The sequence below is a fragment of the Heterodontus francisci genome, chromosome 8 (assembly GCF_036365525.1).
Source record: "Heterodontus francisci isolate sHetFra1 chromosome 8, sHetFra1.hap1, whole genome shotgun sequence".
Classification (NCBI taxonomy): Eukaryota; Metazoa; Chordata; class Chondrichthyes; order Heterodontiformes; family Heterodontidae; genus Heterodontus; species Heterodontus francisci.
The window spans coordinates 55,056,016-55,083,318 of NC_090378.1; positions in this window are offsets into that span (position 1 = coordinate 55,056,016).

A 27,303-nucleotide genomic window follows, 5' to 3' on the forward strand; every position below is an offset into this window, starting at 1 on the left:
GATTTCAACTTTCCCAACATTAATTGGGATAGTCATCGTGTTAAAGGCTTAGATGGAGTGGATTTCTTAAAATGTATACAGGAGAACCTTTTAGCTCAATATGTAGAGGATCCAACAAGGGAGGGTGCAGTGCTGGACCTAATTCTGGGGAATGAAGCCGTGGTTGATGGCTGTTGATGTGTTGGTGGGGGAGCACTTTGGTGATAGCGACCACAACATGGTACAATTTAAGCTTGTTATGGAGAAAGAAATAGACAAGTTGCAAAAAAAGGTTTTGGATTGGGGGAGAGCGAATTTTAGTAAAATAAGGCAGGATCTGGCCAAGGTAGACTGGAAAGAGTTACTTGTTGGGAAATCTACAAAAGAGCAATGGGGGGCATTCAAAAAGGAAATGGGGAGGGTACAGGCCCGACATGTTCCCTCTAGGGTAATAGGTAGGAGCAACAAGCCCAGAGAACCATGGATGACCAGAAACATTCAGGGTACGATGAGAAGGAAAAGAGAGGCTTTTAGCAAATACAAGGAGAGCAAATCAATGGAAGCATTAGTGGAGTACAGAAAATGTAGGATGGAGCAGAAGAAAGCAATTAGGAGAGCAAAGAGGGGATATGAGAAAGCTCTGGCTGGTAAAAGTAGGGAAACTCCCAAGATATTCTATAAGTATATCAATGGGAAGAGGATAACCAGGGAAAGAGTAGGACCCATTAGGGACCAAGGGGGAAATTTGTGGGTGGAGCCAGAGGACATTGGTAGGGTGTTGAACGAATACTTCACATCTGTCTTCACCCAAGAGAAAGAGGATGTAGATATAGAACTTAGAGAGAGAGACTATGAGATTCTTGAGCAAATTGTCATAGGGAGTGACAAGGTATTGGAGGTTTTGGAAGGCTTAAAAGTGGACAAATCTCCAGGTCCGGATGATTTGTGTCCCAGGATGCTGTGGGAGGCGAGGGTGAAGATTGCAGGGGCTCTGACCCTAATTTTTAATTCCTCTCTGGCCACGGGGGAGGTGCCAGAGGACTGGAGAACAGCTAATGTTGTCCCACTATTTAAGAAAGGTTGTAGAGATAAGCCAGGGAACTACAGACCAGTGAGTCTCACGTCAGTGGGAGGGAAACTATTGGAGAAAATTCTGAAGGAGAGAATCTATCACCACTTGGAGAGGCAAAATTTGATTAGGAATAGTCAGTAGGGCTTTGTCAGAGGGAGGTCATGCCTAACAAATTTGATTGAATTTTTTGAGCATGTGACCAGGTGTGTAGATGAGGGTAGTGCAGTTGATGTAGTTTACATGGATTTCAGCAAAGCCTTTGACAAGGTCCCACATGGGAGACTTATCAAGAAAGCAAATGCACATGGGATACAAGGTAACTTGATAAGGTGCATTCAAAATTGGCTTAGCTGTAGGAGACAGAGAGTGATGACCAACGGCTGTTTTAGTGACTGGAAGCCAGTGTCCAGTGGCATACGACAGGAATCTGTGCTGGGTCCCCTATTGTTCGTCATTTATATAAACGACATAGATGACTATGTGGGGGGTAGCATCAGTAAGTTGGCGGATGACACAAAGATTGGCCGAGTGGTTAACAGTGAGGTGGAGTGTCTTAGGTTACAGGAAAATATAGGCGGGATGGTCAAATGGGCAGAAAAGTGGCCGATGGAATTTAACGCTGAAAAGTGTGAGGTGATACACTTTGGAAGGAGTAATGTGACACGGAAGTATTCAATGAATGGCCTGACATTGGGAAGTTCCGAGGAACAAAGGGACCATGGCGTGTTTGTCCATAGATCTCTGAAGGCAGAAGGGCAGGTTAATAGGGTGGTGAAAAAGGCATATGGGACACTTGCCTTTATCAATCTAGGCATAGATTAGAAAAGCAGGGAGGTCATGTTGGAGTTGTACAGAACTTTAGTAAGGCCACAGCTGGAGTACTGTGTGCAATTCTGGTCGCCACATTACTGGAGCAGAGAAGACTGAGGGGTGACCTGATCGAGGTGTACAAGATTATGAGGGGCATGGACAGGATGGATAGGGAGCAGCTGTTCCCCTTAGTTGAAGGGTCAGTTACGAGGGGTCACAAGTTTAAGGTGAGGGGCGGGAGGTTTAAGGGGGATTTGAGGAAGAACTTTTTTACCCAGAGGGTGGTGACAGTCTGGAATGCCCTGCCTGGGAGGGTGGTCGAGGCAGGTTGCTTCACATCCTTTAAAAAGTACCTGGATGAGCACTTGGCACGTCATAACATTCAAGGCTATGGGCCAAGTGCTGGCAAATGGAATTAGGTAGACAGGTCAGGTGTTTTAATGCATGGGTGCAGACTCGATGGGCCGAAGGAACTCTTCTGCTCTGTATTATTCTGTGATTCTGTGATCAGTGTAGTGTCTTAGTTTTAATTCAACGGCAAGGGGAAGGATGGCTGCTGAGTGACAAGAAATATTCCCATGCCTGATGATGCTTCTTCATAGACCATTAATGCTGCAGAAGAGCACTACAATGAAGCTCACATGAAGGCAAGAATGAGAACTGAGAAAGCTATTACAATGCTTAAAGGAAGGTTCTGCTGCCTGGATAGGTGAAGGGGTACTTTGCAGTATTTGTCCAGCACCATCTCATGAATTGTGGTAGCACTTACTTTTCAATTATATGGTAGATGTGCCGGAAGATACAAGAGAGGCTGATGATAATACCGCTGCTGATGAAACACAGGAATCAGATGCAGTGGCTCGTTGTGCTCAGCAGCTGAGAGACAGAATCATTCAGGACTTCCTTACAGATACGTCGAACAATATTTTTAGAACTTTCAGCCCATCAATGATCTGCCTGTCTCATCAACCTCATTATGACCTAAGCAAAATCCTTGCTCCTCAAAAAGAGCCTTTACATTATTTTGAACCTCAAAATAAATATATTAATTGTTCCCCATTATCCTACAAAAGAACCAAACATTATACAGTCTCTGCATCAAATATTCCAATTGATTTGTTGAAACTAGTCATCATGCATAGCACTTGTAACTAGGCCAGCTTTCTCCTGCCTATTCTTCTATGTACCATCTAAGGTTTAAGATGTATCGAGGTGCTACAAAAGATTATGAGCCGCTTTGAATGGAGGTAGCTCTTATGTCAGGGCCCAACAAATTGCAGGATGGACATGTAACAAGCAAATTTCTTGACATGGGCTCCATGGCCATCTTGTCCTACAAAGTTGAAATCGTTGAGGCAAAATGCCACTTCTTCGACTGGTTCTTGGAACAGGATTCTGGTTACAAATGAACAGTGGGTACGTGGGCCTCCTGGACTCAGAAAGATAACTTAAGTCCCTGAGCAGCAGTCAACTGAATAGCCTTTAATTTGTCCAAGATATTGCCCTGCACACTTTGCCATCTTGTTGACATGCATCTTTCCGAATGGTCCCCAAAGACCTGCACATTGAATTGACTGACTTGTTTACATCTCTCATGAAGAGGAGGCAAGTTTGCAGAAGTTTCTGTAGCTGTCACTTCCTCCAGGATGCCTTGCAATAAGGTTAAACCCTCTTAGATGTTGGTGCACAGCAGACCAGTGGATACCACTACGATCCCAACCATTTGCCACACATGAGGTCATGCAGAATCTCCATATGGGTTTATTGCTTGGCTAACATCTCTATGTTTCATAGCAGATCGTCCAAGATTATCATCTATGTGCTGACAGGTTTTTGGCCTTCAATGAACTGCATTTGCATATACAAGCTTCCTTGTGCTCTGCCTCACCACATGCCATTCTTCATCGACACTATCTGCACCTTCTCAATTGGGTTTTCCTGGGCTTCTGATTTTCAGGGACAGGGTGAATGATGGATTGTGTGATGCTAGAGGTAGAGGGGACTGCACTCTTTTGCTTATCATTATCCTCCTCATCTGTTTCCTGACTTGCAGCCTCTGAAGGGAAAAAAAATTGTACTGTTATGTTAGGTCTGCTTAAGCAACCTGGTATCTTAAACAACTATCTTGTGGATCTCTTATGTGGAAATTGCTAGCTGGTGAAGATACTGTGAAGATATTGAAGAACATGTAGAAACATTGCATATGAAAGGGTATATCTGCTCATGAAGCCACTGAAGATGCGTTAGCTCACATCTCCATGTCCAATTGCCAGACCAGAGTTGCATTCTGTGATTGCCAGTTCTTCTAAATGAGTTAAAGTGCAGATTCATGTGCTTTCTCCTCTGGCACTTCCCTGGCATTGTCTTTTCTGTAAGATGAATGTATTGTGTTAATTGGATGATGGAGTCTCCATACCCTAGAGTCAAAATCTGCTAGGATTCATAGAATGGATGATAATAATGCCAGATGGAAGGGAGCAAGAAACTAGGGTATGAAATGTCATGGTTGTAACATGCATTATAGGATGTGAAACAATTGACATGAACAATGCCAAGTAATAATGCTTCTGGAACAAGGTACAAGGTGCCGTATGAACTCCCAAAGTTCATTGCTTGAATATTGAGCCATTTGCTTTTTGTATTTAAGTTTTATGTTTAAGTTTCCGACCCTATTATTCAGTTGACAACACTTATCATTGCTGATTTAGTGTGGCCGTTAAACTTCCTATGACATTGTAAGGGGACCCCTACAGTACAGAGGCACCATTCAGAGAAGCAGCCAGCTCTGTCCACATCAGCTTTGCTGCTGCATCTGGTGCCTTCTACTCTGGAACACTGTTTCCCTCCTTTCTCCAAGTTGTGATGGCAGCACTTCTACATTACCCTCTGAAAACTTAAATGCCTGACTTTTGCCTGTCTTCTGCAGTTGCAATTACATTCTGTGTTCGAAGAGGCTGCTTATCCCATTAAATGAATGCAGTCCTTTATGTGAGAAACTTGTATTCTTGCTCTACTCCCTACCTGAATGTTTCGCCCCTCCGTAGAGTTTCTGGCCTATTGCTGGCTAGGTCCCTGCACATGTCCTGCCAGTATTATGGAAATGTGTTGACCCCAGGACTTCTGATGGAGTCAACCTTCTAGGGTTTCAGTGGGCATTCTACCCTGCTGCACTTGCATTGCCATATCAGGGTGCCAGGAGTTTTGGGGCCAGTTTCTTTTCACTAAACCCTTTGCAGAGCTGTCAAAGATGAGTCCTGGAGAATTTGATATTGTGTAATCAGGCACATTATGATGATGTGGGATCTGGACTGATTCTGCAAGAATGAATTCACCAGCCAGGTATGTTGTAAACTAAAGTTAAATTAAAAGACTGAGCACGTTGATGCTAACTGAATCAGTTGGCATGGTAAAGGCAGGTAGGAGCTCTTCTCCTCGGATCATAATTGACTTTACTGATGTACAAACCTTTTCCTTCTCCTCTTTTTCTAAATAGCATATGTACAGTGGGATTTTGAACGGTACATCCATTATGCTCAGGGAGATTCTGTGAACTCAGAACTTTTGCAAGATCAAAATACAAATTTTTCTCACCTCACTACTCAAGATTTGATTTGTCACTTTAATTTGAAATTGCTGCCTTTTGTTAACTAATGAATATTACAAATTTAATGTTAAAAATCACAATGGTCATTTTATATGAATGCTGTCTGCACATGACCCTTGACCAATTAATGATGGAAGTTGACACACAGCTGCAATTATTTCATGTGCAGGTCTTTTAAATGTAATTCTAATAGGAAGGTCTGTTTCACTTTGGTCTGTGCTCTGTATCCTTCGGCACATCTCGGTCTGTTTTTAGAAAGGTTTCACCTATGGTACCTGAAATGAATTAAACTGCTGTCATCATGCATCAAACCAGAAAGAAATGGAAGAGAGGTCACAAACTTGATACATTGGGCTGAATGAGATCAGCGACGAGCTTCAAAAGAGATGTGGCGCATTTGCAAGATGTGCGCCATGGAGCTGCTGTGATATTTCGCGCAGTGGCTCATTTACATGGAGGGGGCGGAATGCCCGGCCCTAATGACGTAGAGGGGGTGGCCGCTCTCTCCCCGGCAACAGCATCCGGCGCCACTGTGCAGGCACCAGCGCCATTTTTAAAGGGCTTCAAGAACTTCAGTTACATTTAAATTTTTAAAGTGACAGGTTTTCCAATAAATTAAAATAAAATGTTATTCACACTTTCAATCCTCTCCCATCCCCCCAATGAATAATCCATTTATTATTTGTCCCCTCCCCCCCCCAAAAAAAAATAAATTTTTGATCACAACCTTGTCCCCCAAACTTTCTTTCTTTTAACCTTCAACCCCTTCCCAACATCCCCTCAACCAATCGCGTTCATTTTTGCCACTTCCCCACCGCCCTGAAAAATTCACTCCTCCCCCTTCCCCATCAGTCTTATGCCTTGGATCTCCGAACAGAGATCCGAAGGCACGGGAGTTCCGGCCACCGGGCATAATATTGGCATGGGATGGCCGTCGGGACAAGGTAAGTGTTTATGCATTCATTATAATTTATTTAAGTATTTAAATTAAGGCTCCGCCGCCGAATGGTAGGGTAGCCTGCCCTGAGGCCTCGCCGCTGCTGGCAAAATGGGGCGGGGCCTTCCCGGCATCGAGGTCCGTGGCAAGCCTCTTCTGGAAGTATTTTCCGGGCCCCCCCGCCATGAAACCCGACGTCGGGGGGGCTGTAAAATTCAACCCATTAACTCTGTTTCTCTCTGCACAGATGCTGCCAAACCTGCTGAATATTTCAAGCATTTTCTGTTTTTAGTTCAGATTTCCAGAATCCACAGTGTTTTGCTTTTGTAAGAAATTCTAATATTAGGGTTAGGCTTAGTTGATTCATAAGAGATCTGCAAAAGAGATCTGTTTGAAGAGGGGTCATGATCTTTGCATCATCAATCTTTTCCTTTTACTAAATTGATGTCAATCTCAAAACATGTCATCTGCCATTTCAACTAGTGATCAGAATGCTATGACTTGGAGGCCAAAAGAAACTGGTACCATGAGGCTGTTCACATACTCACTGCCAACAACAAAGTTTAAGGAAACCTTTAAAAATGTATTAAATGTTATGCAGCAATCTATGCCTTTGTGCATAATTTTTATGAAATATTCTTCATATTACATGGAGATGACATTGCATTAAGTCCTAATTAATGATTTATTTCTTTTTTGAAATTTTTTTTGAGGGATTGTTCGAAGGATAGACATCTTAAATCTGTACAACAATATATCCATTCCCATCCACCCTGCCTCTCATTGTACTGAAGCCAAATCACAGAGGAATATAAGGGGCAATTTTCCACTACAGTGCTCCTGGCGCCCACTGGAAATGCTTATCGGGACATTTCACACCCCTAGCCTATAATTTTCCCGTCATTAATTTTAATGGAAAGCGAAAAAAGTGGGCTTTAAGTTTTACAACTTTCCAATATGTGCTCCCAGCATGCACCAGAAACACTGAGATGAAAAATACTCCCTAAAATGCATCAGTAAAGTCTTCATATTTTAAGCCTCATTCATACTGGTAATTGTAAAAGTCTAATATGAACACACCACATTGTGATAATCAGCTATTTATATCCCACTAATTAGCATTGTTGGGTTAACCCATTTGTGGATTATAAATCATACAGCAAAATATGTAATAAGTGAACCTTATTCAAAAGGCACTACTTCTTGCCTGATTACATTTCTAGAAACTTGAATATAATAAGATTAATCAAGGAAACATATTTAGAAGAGCATAAAAGACCCACTAGTAAACAGAATAATTCCAATGGGACAGAAAGGTCCATGTGTACTGTAAGCCGCCAATAAAACATAAAAATGTACTTCGACATGCCAAGTTTAAATGCATCCAAAGTTGAATGTGACAGAGCCAAGGAAATTACAGATAATTATTTAAAGTAATAGACCATCAAACATGATAACCTTCCTGAAAGTAATTTCCATAAATCCCAAGCTAGTCTGAACTAGTTAGCTGCTCAGCATCGTCACATTTTGTTTGCTTATTGTCGATCTGCATTGGGTGATTAACTATATTATACAAAATTTCTTTGTATCATGCATTTAGTAACAATGTCTAGATTTAGCAGGTTTATAACTAAACATTAGTCCTTCTAAGTTTAGTTTAGTTTAGAGATACAGCACTGAAACAGGCCCTTCGGCCCACCGAGTCTGTGCCGACCATCAACCACCCATTTTATACTAATCCCATATTCCTACCACATCCCCACCTGTCCTTATATTTCCCTACCACCTACCTATACTAGGGGCAATTTATAATAGCCAATTTACCTACCAACCTGCAAGTCTTTTGGCTTGTGGGAGGAAACCAGAGCACCCGGAGAAAACACACGCAGACACAGGGAGAACTTGCAAACTCCACACAGGCAGTGCCCAGAATTGAACCCGGGTCGCTGGAGCTGTGAGGCTGCAGTGCTAACCACTGCGCCACTGTGCCGCCCCTGATCATAACCTGATCATAATCTGCAAATCTACTGGAATGTAATTATTATTTACTTTTTTATGGAATTTTACAGCACAGAAGGAGTCTGTTTGGCCCATCGTACTTGTACTAGCTCTTTGAAAGAGCCATTCACTTCATCCTATTCCCCTGCTCTTCCCCATGCCTTTAAAAAAAAAATCAAGTATTTATCTACTTCGCTTTTAAAACTATGGTGCACTCTTCTTTCACCACATTTTGTTGTAGGCCATTCCATGTCCTAACAACCTACTGCATAATAAAATTATTCTCAACCCTTCCTTTGTTATTTTGGTGATAATTTTAAACTTATGTCCCCTACTTATCAATTCATAAACCAATGGAAATTGCTTTCCTGATTAACCTTATCAAAACCCTTCATAATTTTGAACACCTAAGAGTTCTCTTCTTAACCTTGTTAATAAAAAGAGCTCCAATTTCTCTAGTCCCTTCTCATAACAAGTCTTTCATCCCTTGTGTCACCTTGTGAATTTCTGCAAACTCCCCATCGCCTTGACATCTTTCCTAAAGTCATGTGCCGAAAATTGGTCACAATAATCAAACTAGAGCCCATCCAATGATTTCAATAGGTTCCGCATTATCTCTTTGCTCTAGTATTTTCCATCCCTAATTATAAGGCCTAGAATTCCATGTGCATTTTTACAGCATTATTGACTTGTTTTGTGGCTTTTAAAGATTTTTGTATTGTTACACAAGTGCTTCCATTTTTTGTTAAATTTTTTTTGAGGACTTGTGTTTTAAAACTGAAAAGATTCCATGGATGTGTTTTTACAAAGTTCACTGAAAGGACTCTTGAGATGTTGTTTGAAAACAACCTTTGCTGGAAATCATGTGCTTTAAGCACATAAATAAATCAATAAACAACAAAAACCTTGCAGGTGTTAACAGAGAAGCCACATGTTAAGGTTTATGGAGGTCAGGAGGTTGACTTTCTGTTGGGGTTTAGATAATGTTTTCAGTTCAGTTGGGGTGTGAACTGTTTTGAAGACAGTTGGTGTTTTGCCTGCCAAGGAAAAAGAAACCCCAGCTCATTTTGCCTGTACCTCTCTAAGAGACCCTGAGAAGGCCAGTGTGTCAACTCTTCTTTCCTCCTGTCTTTGGGAAAACCCTGTGATTCAAGTATGTGTTGGCTGAAACTCCTGATGCCACATGTCTTGGAAAGCCTACCAGACAATTTCTCGACAGCTCCAGAACGAATTGCTTCTGAAAAGATCCCAGTGACCTGTCTCCATATACCTGGATGCCAGACCAATAGGGACAGCTGACTTCCTTCCATATCTTTGTTCTTCTTCAAAATTAGCAAGTATTTTGCCAAAAGTATTTTTTTTCTATTTTTTGTAACAGACCTCTGCAGAGCGAATTCTGTATTATTTTTCAGTGCGTGTGAGTGTGTGTGTGGAGAATTTAAAAAGGGAACTTCCATATTTCAATCTGTATGTTAATGCTTTGCTTCATTACTGGATAAGTCTTGTTTGATAATAAACTGATAATTTTGTTGTTTATTAAAGAAACCTGGTTGGTGTATTTTATTCTGGGATAAAGAGTAGAGTATATGATTGACCACATTGGTAACTGGGTAAATATTTAAATATATGTCATGACCTGTGGAGAAGTGCAACTGGAAAAGACAGTGCACTTCTTCCACCTCGGGCATGACAGTATCTGAACCCCTAAGTCTCTCTGCCCATCTACTCCTTGTGTTACGAAACTGCCTCTGTGTTTTGTTAAATATATTTTTTGAGGATTCATTTTTGATAGATTGAAGAAATGTTAAACTTTGACGTTATCAAAGGGGGTCATGTAAAGGTCACTTAACTTTTAAAAACAGTCCCTGGAAATGTTTTATTTAAAGGGGAACTGAGAGGTCTTAGGAAAATAAACCTTCCTGGGAAACCACCTGACTTGCAGCTCAATAAACAACAGAGAACTTTGGACACCTGGAGAAGTTGTTTACAAAGAAGTGACAGGTCAAGATTGATGGAGGTCAAAAGGTTAACCTGTTGTCAGTTTTGCTTTTGAATTGTTTTAAGTTGGGGTTGAACGGTATAAAAAGAGAGAACTTCCAAGAATTCCCAAGAGAGAAGACCACAACCCAGCTCAGCTCTCCAGCACTTCTCTAAAAGACCCTGAGAAGTCCACTGTGCCGACTCACCTTGTCTCCTGTCTTTGAAGAAAAGCCTGCTAAATTAATTTTCAACACCGCCTGAAAAGAACTGTTCTAAAAGATCCCAGTGTCCTGTCTACACGTACTCGGAGGCCAGACTGTATGCCAGTTTTGGAACACAACATATCTCATCTGCTATTTCTTCAAGAGTGAGCAAATATTCAGCCCAAGTGATTTTTTTGTCTGTAATAGATCTCTAAAAACAAAAATCCCTTTGTTTTTCCGGTTAATCTGTGTATGTGTTTGTGAGTGTGAGGGGCTAAGGTTAAAAGGGAACTTTAATATTTCAATCTGTGTGTTTATGCTTTACTTCATTCCTGGTTGAGACCTGTTTTATAATAAATTGATAATTATGTTGTTTATTGAGGAAACCTGGTTAGTGTGTTTTATTCTGGGAAAATAGAGCATATGATTGACCGTATCGGTAAGTGACCATGACTCATGGTCCTCCTGCCTTGGGCGCTATGGCGTTGGAAGGATGAATGAGAACAGGCAGAGACTGCTTGAGTTGTGTACCTATCATAATCTCTGCATCACCAACTCGTTCTTTCAAACTAAACCCTGTCATCAGGTTTCATGGAGGCACCCAAGATCGCGTCGTTGGCACCAGCTAAACCTCATTGTCACAAGGCGAGCCGCCTTAAACAGTGTTCAAATCACACGCAGCTTCCACAGTGCGGACTGCGACACCGACCACTCCCTGGTGTGCAGCAAGGTTAGACTCAGACCAAAGAAGTTGCATCATTCCAAGCAGAAGGGCCACCCGTGCATCAACACGAGCAGAATTTCTCACCCACAGCTGTTACAAAAATTTCTAAATTCACTTGTAACAGCCCTTCAAAACACTCCCACAGGGGATGCTGAGACCAAGTGGGCCCACATCAGAGACGCCATCTATGAGTCAGCTTTGACCACCTCCGGCAAAAGTGCGAAGAGAAATGCAGACTGGTTTCAATCTCATAATGAAGAGCTGGAACCTGTCATAGCCGCTAAGCGCATTGCACTGTTGAACTACAAGAAAGCCCCCAGCGATTTAACATCCGCAGCACTTAAAGCAGCCAGAAGCACTGCACAAAGAACAGCCAGGCGCTGCGCAAACAACTACTGGCAACACCTATGCAGTCATATTCAGCTGGCCTCAGACACCGGAAACATCAGAGGAATGTATGATGGCATTAAGAGAGCTCTTGGCCAACCATCAAGAAGATCGCCCCCCTCAAATCTAAATCAGGGGACATAATCACTGACCAACGCAAACAAATGGACCGCTGGGTTGAGCACTACCTAGAACTGTACTCCAGGGAGAATGTTGTCACTGAGACTGCCCTCAATGCAGCCCAGCCTCTACCAGTCATGGATGAGTTGGACATACAGCCAACAAAATCGGAACTCAGTGATGCCATTGATTCTCTAGCCAGCGGAAAAGCCCCTGGGAAGGACAGCATTACCCCTGAAATAATCAAGAGTGCCAAGCCTGCTATACTCTCAGCACTACATGAACTGCTATGCCTGTGCTGGGACGAGGGAGCAGTACCTCAGGACATGCGTGATGCCAATATCATCACCCTCTATAAAAACAAAGGTGACCGCGGTGACTGCAACAACTACCGTGGAATCTCCCTGCTCAGCATAGTGGGGAAGGTCTTTGCTCGAGTCACTCTAAACAGGCTCCAGAAGCTGGCCGAGCGCGTCTACCCTGAGGCACAGTGTGGCTTTCGTGCAGAGAGATCGACCATTGACATGCTGTTCTCCCTTCGTCAGATACAGGAGAAATGCCGTGAACAACAGATGCCCCTCTACATTGCTTTCATTGATCTCACCAAAGCCTTTGACCTTGTCAGCAGACGTGGTCTCTTCAGACTACTAGAAAAGATTGGATGTCCACCAAAGCTACTGAGTATTATCATCTCATTCCATGACAATATGAAAGGCACAATTCAACATGGTGGCTCCTCATCAGAGCCCTTTCCTATCCTGAGTGGCGTGAAACAGGGCTGTGTTCTCGCACCCACATTTTTTGGGATTTTCTTCTCCCTGCTGCTTTCACATGCGTTCAAGTCCTCTGAAGAAGGAATTTTCCTCCACACAAGATCAGGGGGCAGGTTGTTCAACCTTGCCCGTCTAAGAGCGAAGTCCAAAGTATGGAAAGTCCTCATCAGGGAACTCCTCTTTGCTGACGATGCTGCTTTAACATCTCACACTGAAGAGTGCCTGCAGAGTCTCATCAACAGGTTTGCGGCTGCCTGCAATGAATTTGGCCTAACCATCAGCCTCAAGAAAACAAACATCATGGGGCAGGACGTCAGAAATGCTCCATCCATCAATATCGGCAACCACGCTCTGGAAGTGGTTCAACAGTTCACCTAGCTAGGCTCAACTATCACCAGTAACCTGTCTCTAAATGCAGAAATCAACAAGCGCATGGGAAAGGCTTCCACTGCTATGTCCAGACTGGCCAAGAGAGTGTGGGAAAATGGCGCACTGACACGGAACACAAAAGTCCGAGTGTATCAGGCCTGTGTCCTCAGTACTTTGCTCTTTGGCAGCGAGGCCTGGACAACGTATGTCAGCCAAGAGCGACGTCTCAATTCATTCCATCTTCGCTGCCTCCGGAGAATACTTGGCATCAGGTGGCAGGACCGTATCTCCAACGCAGAAGTCCTCGAGGCGGCCAACATCCCCAGCTTATACACACTACTGAGTCAGCGGCGCTTGAGATGGCTTGGCCATGTGAGCTGCATGGAAGATGGCAGGATCCCCAAAGACACATTGTACAGTGAGCTCGCCACTGGTATCAGACCCACCGGCCATCCATGTCTCCGCTTTAAAGACGTCTGCAAACGCGACATGAAATCCTGTGACATTGATCACAAGTCGTGGGAGTCAGTTGCCAGCGTTCGCCAGAGCTGGCGGGCAGCCATAAAGACGGGGTTAAAGTGTGGCGAGTCGAAGAGACTTAGTAGTTGGCAGGAAAAAAGACAGAGGCACAAGGGGAGAGCCAACTGTGTAACAGCCCCGACAAACAAATTTCTCTGTAGCACCTGTGGAAGAGCCTGTCACTCTAGAATTGGCCTTTATAGCCACTCCAGGCGCTGCTTCACAAACCACTGACCACCTCCAGGCACTTACCCATTGTCTCTCGAGATAAGGAGGCCAAAGAAGATTGGTAAGTGGGAAAATTTAAATATGTGTTGTGACCTGTGGAGAAGTGGGAATAGAACGAACAGTGCACTCCTCCCACCTCAGTCTTAACTTGTAAAGTTTTAATATGCAGTCTATTCTTCATCCCAAAATATATCACTTCATGTTTTTCTGCATTAGATTTCACACTGATCTGCCCAATCTACTAACCTTTGCTCTCCTAAGTTGCTTATCATCCTCTGCACAGTTAACCAGAGTTCTTATTTTTGTGTACTCTGTAAATTTTGTTATTGTGCCCCCATTCCCAAATCCAGATCAGTTATGCAGATTGAGAAGAACAATGGTGTCAGCCAGGGATAGGCACCAACATGTTGCACCACGGACATTTGACAAAATTAGTGACTCAGCCATGGACATGGGGGCAATTAATCTGTATATACAGTTTATAGCCAACCTAATGCCATCAAAACACAGTCCAATTTAAAACACATTTCTCCTTATTTAGTGAGATACCTGGCATTGCTTTTGCTTACACAGGTATTAAATGTCTGCCGGCATACTTGATGTAGCGATGCAGAGAATTCGGATAGATGTCCATCTGTCAGGATTGATCTTGATCCCTTTCTCTCACCATCCACTCCCCTCTCCCACTTTCGTCTCTGTGTCCAGCTCTCCCCCTTCCTTTCTCTCCCTCTCTGTGTCCACCCCTCTCTCTCTCCCCCTCTGTATCCCCCTCTCTCTCCTCCCTTTCTCTCCACTCTGTATCATCTCATTCTCCACATGCGTCCCTCCCCCTCCCTCGGCCCCCTCTTTCTCTCCCTCCCCTCTTCCTCTCCCTCTCCCCCTCCCTTTCTCTCCCCCCTCCCCTCTCCCCCTCCCTCCCCTCTTTCCCCCTCACTCTCCTCCCCTTCCCTCTGCCCCTCCCTCCTCTTCCCTTCTGTCCCCCCTTTTCCCCTCTGTCCCTCCTCTCCCCCTCTTTCCCCCCTTCCCTGTCCCTTTGCCCTGATTCCTCCCTCTCGCCCTGCCCCTACCCTCTCCCCAGCTCTGACCCCTCCCTCTTCCCCCTCTTCCCCGTCCCTCTCCCCCATACCCTCCTCTCTCTCCCTCCTGACCCCCCACCACCCCCCCACCCCTCGTTCCTTCTCCCCACCTCACCATGCACCAGGAATGGAAAAACATCACCGCTCGGCACCAGCCTTGAACTCTGGGAGAAACCATGGCCTTTGGAGAGCTGAGAACGTGGAGTGTCTGCCGAAACAGCTTGCTCTGGCTCAAAGAAGTCTTGCCTTTCCAGTTCTATCATTTGTTCCTGTGCTCTATCCTGTCTGTTCCGACACGGGCAGGGAGCACTTGATTGACGGCTGCAGTCTTCCCAGTGAATCCCGCCTCCCCGTGCTCCTATTCGATGGAGATCTGTGCACAGGCAAACCATTCGTGCTATTGATTGGCGGGTCAGATACAAAACTTTGGCAGGTTGTAAGCCCAATGCCCAATGATCCCAATCCTTTGTAATTACTTTTGCTTCTGATAATTATAAATGTCTTGCTCCAAGCCTTTAAATTTGTGTTTTAAAACACAAGTTTAATGGCTTGGAGCAAGACATTTAAAATTACCACGGACCTCAAAATTTTTACCAGGGACACTGGTGTCTGTGTACTGACAGATTGCCGAGCCCTGGTGCCAACACTGTCACCTGACACGTTATTTACAATCCTTCAATCCAAATAACAGCTATTAACCACTGCTTTCTGTTTTCTGTCCTTTAGCCAACTTTTAAGGAAAACATTAGCTTAAGTGAAAAGGTAAAAAACTTATAATTCTGAAATTTTTAAATCTTGTGATACTTGCAACAATTGCACATTAGCATCGAGAAAATTCAGAGTTCACAACAAGGAGAATTTGAAGTCTTGGGTGACAATTTAGCATTAAAATTTTGAAATCATGATCATTGTGACAATATGGTAGTGGCTACTTTTATTCTGTCACCATATATAATAGTTCTAAAAAATCATGAAAAAGAAAATATTTTGGCTTATTCAGATACAATTGTTGCTGAATCGCTTGCTTGTGAGAGTCAATTGTATAGGCTCAAATATCTCAGATCAAACATCTTTTAGAAATAGGAAATTTATGGCACACAAGGAGACCGTTCAGCTCATATGTGTCTGTGCTGACTGAAAAAAAGCTATTCACCCTAATCCCACTTTCGAGCTCTTCATCTTCAGCCCTATAGGTTCTGACACTTCAAGTGTATAGCCAAGTATATTTTAAATATGATGAGAGTTTCTGCCTCTACCAACTTTCTGGCATTTCTGACTAATAGACAGCATTACTTTTACAAGTGGTAGGTTTGAATATATATTTGATTGGCCATTTTTTGGACTTTAACAGAAAATTCCAGTTGTTTTTGGAAGGTATTTTTCAACCTGCTTGTCTCAAATTTGGGAAACTGTCCGTAGTCCTCTGAAAAAGTCTGGCTGATGAGTTTCCATAGCTGGTCGAATAAAAGGTCTCTCATAAGAATATTGTGTACACAATAACTTAGTAGAGCAAGTTATTTTCTACTTATTTGAGTAGTTAGTTAAGCTTAATAATTACTGAAACATCAACAGTGTATCACGGACACTGTTCACTTATTCTTTTATATAAATACATTAATTTGACAGTTTAGGTCTAAGTCATGATCTGGTGTTTCAGAAGTGAAAGAAGATCATATGAGGGTACATGATAATGTAAAAAAGAATAAATAAACCAAATAGGGATATCTGTTGCACTTCACACCGTTCTAGAAATTTACCTTAATATATGGACAATTGAAAGGGTATGATATAGAAAGCAAGGGCCTATCTAAAAGAGCAGTCAAGATGTGGAATCCAAAAAATTCCTTTAAAAGAGAAAAAATATGACACAGTTACAGTGGTGGGGGCATAGCTGAGGCTGAATATTACCCAGAGACCAACCAACTAAACTGAAGATAAGTGGTGCTGTAGCAGATGATAGTAGTTAAAAATGTCCACAAAAGCTCAGAAAGTTACAGGCAAAGATATTGAATGAGCCCATTTAACTGCTGAAGTAAAAGCAAAGGAATGTAGTTACCAGCTAGAGGTACAGAAACCAGAGGCTGCAAAGAAACAACACAATAACAACATGAAGAACAACAACAAAAATATTCCTCTATATAGTGTCTTTAATGTAATAAAACCGCCCAAGGTGCTTCACAGGAGTGTTATAAAGCAAAAGCAGACACCGTGCCACATAAGGAGGATACGGAATGTTGCAGATTCAAAGCAAAGCAACAGGAGAAACGTTTTTTTTAAATTCATTCATGGGATGTGGGCGTCGCTGGCTAGGCCAGCATTTATTGACCATCCCTAATTGCCCTTGAGAAGGTGGTGGTGAGCTGCCTACTTGAGTCACTGCAATCCATGTGAGGTAGGTACACCCACAGTGCTGTTAGGAAGGGAGTTCCAGGATTTTGACCCAGCGACAGTGAAGGAACGGCAATATAGTTCCAAGTCAAGGTGGTGTGTGGCTTGGAGGTGAATTTGCAGGTGGTGGTATTCCCATGCATCTGCTGCCCTTATCCTTCCAGGTGGTTGAGGTCATGGGTTTGGAAGGTGCTGTTGAAGGAGTTTTGGTGAGTTGCTGCAGTGCATCTTGTAGATGGTACACACTGCTGCCATTGTGTGTCTGTGGTGAAGGGAGTGAATATTGAAGGTGGTGGATGGGGTACCAATCAAGCCGGCTGCTTTGTCCTGGATGGTGTTGAACTTCTTGAGTGTAGTTGGAGCTGCACCCATCCAGGCAAGTGGAGAGTATTCCATCACACTCCTGACTTGTAGATGGTGGACAGGCATTGGGGAGTCAGGAGGTCAGGAGGTGAGTTACTTGCTGCAGAATTTTCAGCCTCTGACCTGCTCTTCTAACCACAGTATTTATGTGGCTGCTCCAGTTCTGTTTCTGGTCAATGGTAACCTCCAGGATGTTGATAGTGGGGGATTCAGTGATAGTAGTGCCATTGAGCATCAAGGGAGATGGTTAGATTCTCTCTTGTTGGAGATGGTCATTGCCTGGCACAGGTGTGGCACGAATGTTAGTTGCCACTTATCAGCCCAAGCCTGCATGTTATCCAGGTCTTGCTGCGTCTGGACACAGGTTGCTTCAGTATCTGAGGAGTTGCAAATGGTGCTGAACATTGTGCAATCATCAGCGAACAACCCCACTTCTGACCTTATGGATGGATGGAATGTCATTGATGAAACGGCTGAAGATGGTTGGGTCTAGGACACACCCTAAGGAACTCCTGCAGTGATGGCCATTGTAAATTGCCCCTAGTGTAGGTAGGTGGTAGGGAATTTGGGATTACTGTAGGGTTAGTATAAATGGGTGGTTCTTGGTCGGCACAGACACGATGGGCCGAAGGGCCTGTTTCAGTGCTGTATCTCTAAATAAATAAATATGTCCTGCGACTGAGATTATTGACCTCCAATAACCACAACCATCTTCCTCTGTGCTAGGTGTGACTCCAACCAGTGGAGAGTTTTCCCTCTGATTCCCATTTTGCTAGGGCTCCTTGATGCCATACTCACTCGGTCAAATGCTGCCTTTATGTCAAGGGCAGTCACCCTCACCTCACCTTTTCAGTTCAATTGTGTGGCTTGCTAGGGCATTTAAGAGTCAACCACATTGCTGTGGGTCTGGAGTCACATGTAGACAGACCAGGTAAGGACAGCAGATTTCCTTCCCTAAAGGACATTCGTGAACCAGATGGGTTTTTACGACAATCAGCAATGGTTTCATGCTTTTAATTCCAGATTTATTAATTGAATTCAAATTCCACCTTCTGCCATGGTGGGATTCGAACCCATGTCCCCAGAGCAGTACCCTGGGTCTCTGGGTTACTAGTCCAGTAAAATACCATTACACCACCACCTCCCCCATAATTCTGAATGATTACTGTTAGAAAAGTGGTGGATCATTGCTGGAGCAGGAAGCAAGAAAGATTTTGATATTCAATCACATTGGCTACATGAGCAAGGCATTGTTCCAGAATTCCAGTGCCCCACAAAGTTAGCTGCCCCAGTAGCACCATTAATGGGCAAAATGCCCTGTCCCCAAGATTTAGGATGGGGCTCATTTCTGCTGCAAACTGCTAGGCAGAAGTTTTGCCTTCTTGCACATCCATTATGCAGCTGCCCAACCAGAATTTCAGAGCTTCAGTGTTTAATTAGAAGCTAAGGGCTGAATTTTACAGCCCCTCCCCGATGTCGGGGGCCGTGGTGGGGGGGAAGCCGGAAAAGGCCTCTGGGAGAGGACCACCATGCACCCCGACGCCAGGAGGGCCTGGCCCGATATTGCCAGAGACAATGAGGCCTTGTGGCAGCCCCCCCAACCCACCCCTGCTGCTCGACGATGGGACCACCATTAACATATTTAAATAAACTTAAATTAATGAAGTACGTACATTTACGTTTCCGCTGTCTGTCCCACTGCGATCTTCGTGCTGGTGGCCGGCACTCCTGTGCCTTCGGATCCCCATCTGGGGAACCAAGGTGGAACACTGGTGGGGAGGGGGAAGGCGGTATGTTTCTCAGTGCAGGAGGTGGGGGAGCGGGGTCAAAGTCATATCATTGGTGTAGGGGATGGTGGGAAAGTTTATGCACTTTGTGGGGGGAGAGGTCAGGTAGACAAGGTAAGTGTTTTGGGGGGAGAGGGCAAGTAATTAATTCTATGGTTATTGGGGGGTGGGAGAGGGGCAAGATAAGTTTATTTAATTTTTTAAAATCAATGTACCTTTAAATATTTAGGTTGAACGGCAGGGCTCGAAGCCCTTTAAAAATGGCATCAGTGCCTACGCACAGGCAGCTGACGCCATTGCCGGGAATGGACAGCCCACCCCCTCCACACCATCAGGGGGGAGGTCCGCCCTGGCTATTTAAATGAGCTGCTGCAGCTCTGGCATGGGCTGCTACAGTTTTCGCCCATCACCGATTTCGGCGGTGGGAGTATAAATTTCAGTCCTTGCAGTCTGTGTGGATCTCACTTTTGTTCTCACTGCAGTGTCTCACATTTCTAATTGATCTTTTATGCTGTCCTGCTCATGTTCCTCTGATACATTTTGTAATATTAGAGAGTGAGAAATATGAACTCAAAAAAGAGATACAATTTTAGAAGATAGAATGATTACATGGATGAAAGGCAGATAAATAGGTTTAGTGAAATAAAGCCAGTCGGGGGAAAAAAGCTACGACAGGAATTAGCAGAGCGGGTACTCTAGCTGAACAAGTCACTTCAATGTTCGGTGTCATAGCACAAAATAATACATAAGCAAGTGATCATTAGAGAAGGGAACTGCAAAGAATAAGATACTTGCTTTGAAGAGGATCAGCTGCTGTTTTCTTTTTGCTATCCTACCCCACACAAATGAAGTATAATTATATGCTATGCATTATATCATATTAATGTTGCCATAAGGCAAAATAGTAATTGACATTTTAGCCCAGGTATCTATAAGTAGACATAATGCCAATATGCAGAAACTCAAATAATTAAATGTCCACAAGATGCCTAGAATAGGTGGGATACAAGATGATGAGAAGCATAGATCGAGTGGATAGCCAGAGACTTTTTCCCAGGGCGGAAAGGGCTACCACCAGGGGGCATAATTTTAAGGTGATTGGAGGAAGGTTTCGGGGAGATGTCAGAGGTAGGTTCTTTACACAGAGAGCGGTGGGTGCGTGGAATGCACTGCCAGCGGTGGTGGTAGAAGCAGATACATTAGGGACATTTAAGCGACTCTTGGATAGGTACATGGATGATAGTAGAATGAAGGGTATGTAGGTAGTTTGATCTTAGAGTAGGTTGAAGGTTCGGCACAACATCGTGGGCCGAAGGGCCTGTACTGTGCTGTACTGTTCTATGTTCTATGTTCTATATACCCAGAATGTTCATGGCCACAAGGCAGGAAGTCGGTAAAACTCTGGTTCATATTTTTAGAAGCTACTTGAACACTGGAGCTGTACTTGAAAAATAAAGGATTTTGGTAGAATGAAACCAGAAATGAAAAGTTACAGTTATGAGAAATGATATGAAAATTGAGGTTTTCACTGGAACAGACAAGGTCAAGGTGACCGAATAGAGCTTTTCTCTTTTTCATCGAGGTTTACAAAATTATGAAAGGGTTTGAGGAGGTGAAAGATAGTTTCCACTGATGGGTGAATTGTCACAGATTGAGGATTTTCACTAGAAGAATGAAAGAGGAAGTTAGAAGAAATGTTTTCACATGAAGGTTATTAGAATATGGGCTACTTTACTCCAAATAGCTGTTGAAATGGAGACTATAACATGATTTGAAAGGGAATGAATATGTATTTGAAAATGAAGAAAAAAATGAAGGGCAAGGAAATAGAATAGATAGTTCCAGTGAAAAGTTGGCACTTGCACAATGAGCTAAATGTGTTCTTATGTTGAAAAAAGCAATTAAACATCAACCTGAAAGTTAGACACCAGTTAACCTAATGTCTACTGAGTTTGAAAGCATTGTAAGTTGTCATCAATGCTTACCTAGAGAATACCGAGACCACAAGAAGCAGTCAAGATAGGTCTAGAAGCAATACATCCTTTTCATTCTATGCATCAAGTCTGTCCATAATGTAATTGTCACTGTGAACCATGTACAATTATTTGGAGAATGTAGGAGTTACTATAGTTTGTGTCTGTATAATAGGATTTGAAATCCAGCTTTGATAACAAAACAAAGTGATAATTTATGCCTGAAAATTGATGATCAGATTGCAGGAATAGGGCAACTTCCACGACGCCACTATTTTCCTTTACGTGCACTCAGAAGGATCTCAAAAGACATTGTAAAAAGGGCTACAGCCATAAAAATCTATCATGCACACACACATATGCACAATATTAATGGCACTGTTGCAAGTTTAGGGTCTTATCATAGATATTCCCTTGGGTACAGTGGTGCTAGTCACTCAGAAAAGATGTCTCAGTGATTTAGGGATGTGCTCATACTGCCCAATATCTAACTGTGCGGTCGTGTAACCCAAGAATGTAATTAGTGCTCCCTTGTGATCTGAGCTCGTCGTTCGCATTAGATCTCACATGTGTCTCTCCAATTACTTTGAAGGTAGTCTGAAAAAGCAGTTGGTAAAACAAGGCCAGATAAGAATTATTAAGGTGCTTAGTTTCACAGCAAATGAACATCCAGAGCAACAGTTTAAATCAGGCTCACTTAATTTAATTAGTACATCTTGTATTTGAAGTACACAGTGCATCAGGGAGATCACCAATGCACTATTTGCCAGGGCCAATCAGTACATTGTTTTTCCAATGGATAAGGACAGTTAAATAAGACAACCATGGGGATTGCAGCAAAGCTGATTTCACCCTAGTGTAGGGCACCATTGACTATACTCACGTTGCAATTAGGATCAGGATCAGCCTGAAGCTTTTGTAAACAGTTTTGTAGACCTTTTTGTAAACAGGGGCTGAATTTTCAGAGGCAGGAACGGAGGTGGGCAAGAGATGGAAATCCTGGCACTGGCCAGCATGCATTTTCCCGACTCTGTTCCCAGTGCCAGCGATTTCAAGAGGGCAGATGGCCCCAAGATCCCGCTTGATCCATTAACAGCACCAATTAAGACTATTAAAGAACTCATTGAAAGCTTGTTAAGGGGCATGTTCTGATTTTGATGGGGGTGCAAGGGCTACACGCGCTGTCTGGGGCAGACCAGGTGAATGGAGGGGGACACACAATGAGGAGCCGCAAGAAATTAAGTGGGCCCCATGAAAGGGTGAACAGCACAGAGGGGGACGTGGCTATTTGCACACAGGTGCCATCAACTCTGGGCAGGTTGCGGAAAGAGTGGGTAGTGAGCGATCGGGCAGTGCAGAGGGTTGTCACCCTCCTGGCATTGCAGGGCCATAAGAGGAGGGGGCAACGCTGCTAAATACAACTGGGGGCAACGCTGATAAATACAACTGGGGGCTACCTGAGCCCAAGGAAGGCAGCAGCTAGCAATGGGTGCAGGACTCTTGGATTTCAGGCCCAATGGTGATGAGGAGCAACAACCTCTGCAGAAAGGGCAGAGCCCCGGGCATCAGGAGACCAGAGGAGATGGACGAGGGGCAGGAAGGACACAGAGGCCATACCCTCAGCATAGGATCGACCGGCGAAGAAGAAGCTACCTTCAGATGACCAAGAACCAGTGCCACAGGAGACTGTGACTTTCCAGGCAGATGGTCACGGAGATCTGTGCCCTCATTGCTGAAGACCTCACACTTCACAACACTGCTTACCAGGAGCCATCAAAATCACTTTGGCTTTGAACTTCTTCACCTCTGGCTCCTTCCAAGGATCAGCTGAAGACCTTGGTGGCATCTCACAAATGGCTGCACACCACTGCATCTCACAGGTCATTGATGCCCTTTTTGCAACAGCTGGACAGTACATTCAATTCCAGTCAGACACAGCCTCGCAAGCACAGAGGGTAGTGGGTTTCGCTGCAATTTCTGGATTCCCCCAGGTGCAGGGCATCATCGATTGCACCCATGTGGCTATTGGCACCCAGCGACCAGCCAATCAGATTCATCAACCGGAAAGGCTTCTACTCCCTCAATGTTCAGCTCGCCTGTGATCACAGCAAGAGCTTTCTGCGTGTGTGCCCTCACTTTCCTGGCAGCTGCAATGACTCTTTTATCCTCTGCCAGTTCAGGCTGTCGCAGCTTTTCACTCCACCCCCCAAAACTCCACGGATGGATTCAAGGGACAAGGGATATCCCTTGAAGAGATGACTACTCACCTCTTTACGAGAGCCCGAGACAGAGGCATAAAGATGATACAACTGAAGCCATCTGCTCACTAGGACTACAATTGAGCAGGCCATTGGGCTTCTGAAGATGCGGATTCAGTGCCTGGACCAGTTGGATGGTGCCCTACAATATACTCCTGCAAGGATCTCACTCATTGTGGTAGTCTGCTGCGCTCTCCATATCATGGCCCTCCAGAGAGGTGTGGATCTCTAAGAGGGTGAGGCCCTGGAGGGACACAGGTCATCAGAAGAAGAGGAGGAACAGGAATTGGAAGAGGAGGAGGAAGAGGAGGTGGAGCGGGAAGATGCAGAACATTGAGGTATTTCAGCTGCACATGGAGGTGGCCAGTCCCAATGCGGGGCTCATGGGTTTTGTCAGGATGTCATCAATGTCAGGAATCATCTGATCCAGGAACATTTTAGTTGAGCCCCTCTGGAGGAATGGCATGCTATGGAACTCACTCTGAGTTGCCTGTTCTAACACTTCCATTGAAGATGCAGCCTGGAACATGTAAATTCTTATCACCAATGAAGGAAGCACATCTGCCTAGAGGTTTCACCATCCTGCAGATGGACCTTTGCCCACCTTCACCACTTCATACCTCTTTTCTTATCTTAATAAAAGGAAGCTCACACATCTGGCTTCATGTCTCATGATTTACATGGCATTCATAAAGGAAATCATTGCACAGTTACAGGTAGAAGACACCCCAGTGACCCACTCATTGCTCTGCCCAACACGGTGGCCTTTGCGCTCGGCCACTTCTACTGGTGCTTCACTTGTGGTCTCGGAGGAGGTGGAGACAGCCTGCTCAGTTGTCCTGCCTGCCGCTGAGATGCACGTGGCGGTCGTCCTTGTCGTGGAGGTGCCAGTGGGAGCACCTCCAGAGGCTGCTCCACCTGCATCATTGCAGGGGTGGCACCCTCATCCTCCTTGTTGATTGCCTCAGCCCTTGGATGGTGGTCTGGATGGCTGGAGGGGAGCACCAACTGGGCAGAACTAGCACATCCTCCAGACATCCCTGCACCATTAGCACCACTGAATGGTCAAAGGTGCATAGCATGGCATGCATCCTGTGAACATGTCAGTGTGCAGTTCCTGCATGCACTCCAAGTGCTGCCACATATGGCTCTGGAGGAGCTCATGTGCTGAAAGCCCTGAGCCCTGGTGGCACACATGAATTGGATGGACTCCTCCATTCTCAGCCTATGACCGCACCCTGCCACAAGGAATTCCGACATTTAGGAGGACATCTGTTGCTGCTGGCCTAGATAGAGTCTCCTTTCCTGTGATGTCTGAGGACCTGCATCTGTGCCCAACTGAGCTGAGTTGTGTCTGTCCCTCATCCTCTGAGGGGTATTGCTTGCAGCTGCCTCTGTCTCTGGCACCTCCTCCTGCACACTAGTGCCGTGCTTATTACCCAGTGCCACCCTATCTAACAATACACGAGGGCCCACTGAGGTGACTGCATCTGCACTTGTTGAGGGTGTGCTTTTAAGGTGTGACAGTGCCTTTTCTGAGCTCTGATGATGTTGTGCTTGGCCCGGTGTTGGCTTCGGCATCTGCACCTCTGGGAGACACAAGAAGAGATCATGACAACTCACGTTGGAGAGCAGAAGCCTCTTCAGTGCTGCAGCTTCCCAATGAAACTCAGTTTTTGGCATGCTGCCGGTCTGCAGTGGAGTACAATTGTACCCTCTTAATGAACGCATTGCACTCTCTAATCACCATCTCCACCATGGATGCCCGACTTCCTCATGATTTGCGACTCAGGTGATGTGCATGGCTCCCTCCTTCATGGCAGTGATTATGTGAAAATGGGGAATTCCTCCTCCTGCCTGGGCCCTTTCATGGGCATGAAGGGCCAGTTTCTCCTGCAACGACAAAAGAGACCATGATAAGTGTAATGAGAAGCTTTTTTATGTTGTCTGATGCAAAATAAATGAGATGCGTGGAATCTAGTTGATTGAAGCTCTCAACAGGTTTATTAACAGCTAACAACTATATACAGTGCTATCTATTTGAAGGACTTGCCTCTTGGTGTTACAGTTACAGAATGCATCTGGCAGGTAGTCACCTATGTCCTGGTACTCAGCTCATTAGCATACTAAGATCTTAAAAGGAAATCACTCTTAAAGGCAATCACACAACATCCCCCTTCTTTCCAAAGATAAGTATTATATGCTAAAAGCAAAACCATATAAAATTAGATAACATCAAAACACATGGATAGAGATAGTGATGTTTACAGATATAGAGGCTCAAAAGTCCATAAATCGTCTTGGTGGTTTGACAACTCTTGTTCAGGGAGCTTGCATCTCATCTGTTGCTGTTCTTTCTGAAGTTTCTCCCTCTCTGCATTCAGTTTCTGTTGCTCTGCCTTCAGCCTGCTAACATACTCTGTTGCTTTTCTCAAGATGATCACTTTTGGGGCCTTGTCATCCTTGGAAAGTTCCATCACCTCATCTCGAAGAGCCAATAGCCAATGTATCAACTCATTCTTCCTCTGCCTCTTCAGGGCATTGCGTGTCCTTCGCTCCTCATCCTCTGTGTCTGAAGGCTTGGGGCTCAAGGTTGAGGACTTATTGGGGGAAGAGTACTTGGTCTCATGGAGATATCTGTCCGTTCTGGCTCATTGTAGTGCTGGCGGTTATCTATAGAGCAGAAGTGAAGGTGCGGCATATTTGTGCTGTTGCTGGGTTTCCAGATTGCATCGTTTGATGCTGGTCAGAGTCTGTGAGCAGATTCCGGTCCTTGGAGTTTACTCCTTGGCAATGCTGTCATGGATAGTTATGATGCTGAGGTCCTTACACGCTGGTAGTCCTGCCACTGCTGGTCCGCTCATGTCTACTAGGTAGAACGTTTGTGGTTTCCACGCCGACTTGCCGTATATGCATTGCGTTGTTAATGTGCCACTGCATGGGACGGGTGATGGTTTATTAAAGAAACCCGGTTGGCGGAGTTTTATTCAGAAACTAAAATAGACAAAGTATATAATTGGCCATATCAGTGACCCGTGGAGAAGTGGAACGAGAGAAAGACGGTGCACTCCTTCATCCTCAGCTGTAACAGCCGCCAAACCTGTTCCTGGGCCATTTAAGGGAGTGCCCTTGTGAAAATCTGGGCTGGTGACTAATGCCCCTCGGTGCGGTTTCGGGTCCTGAAAATGATCCAGGCTTCTGGAAATCCTGCCCCAGGAGGGGGCAGTTGTTAGTGATCACAACAGAAGGTCTGTTCCAGGTTTTCATACAGCTGTCACGATACATTCATCCTGCGCAGTCAAACATCCACCCTACCTGGAATGTTCAAGCATGGCTGCCTTGGGACAAACATTACTCCTCTAACTTGACTGATGACCCCTCTTTGCAACCCCACCACAACTGAGCAGCATGGGTATAACCACAGCATTGGTACTATAAGGAACATCACTGAGCTCACTTGAAGCAGACGTTAAGTTGTCTGGGTAGGTTCAGGGGCTCCCTGGAATATGCTGCAGAGAGAGTCTCCAGCAGTATTGTGGCCTGTTGCATTTTTTACAATATTTGCATACAGAGAGGATTGCAGCTGGAGGTGGTAGATCTACAAGAAGACTCATCAACTGATGAGGAACAGTTGGATGAAGGTGAAGTAGAAGCACAGGAATGAGGGATGCCACAATGTCTTGCAGCCAGAAATACAAGGGATGAATTAGTAGCTCAACACTTCAGGTGAATTGCTCAGCCCACTCCCCTTGACA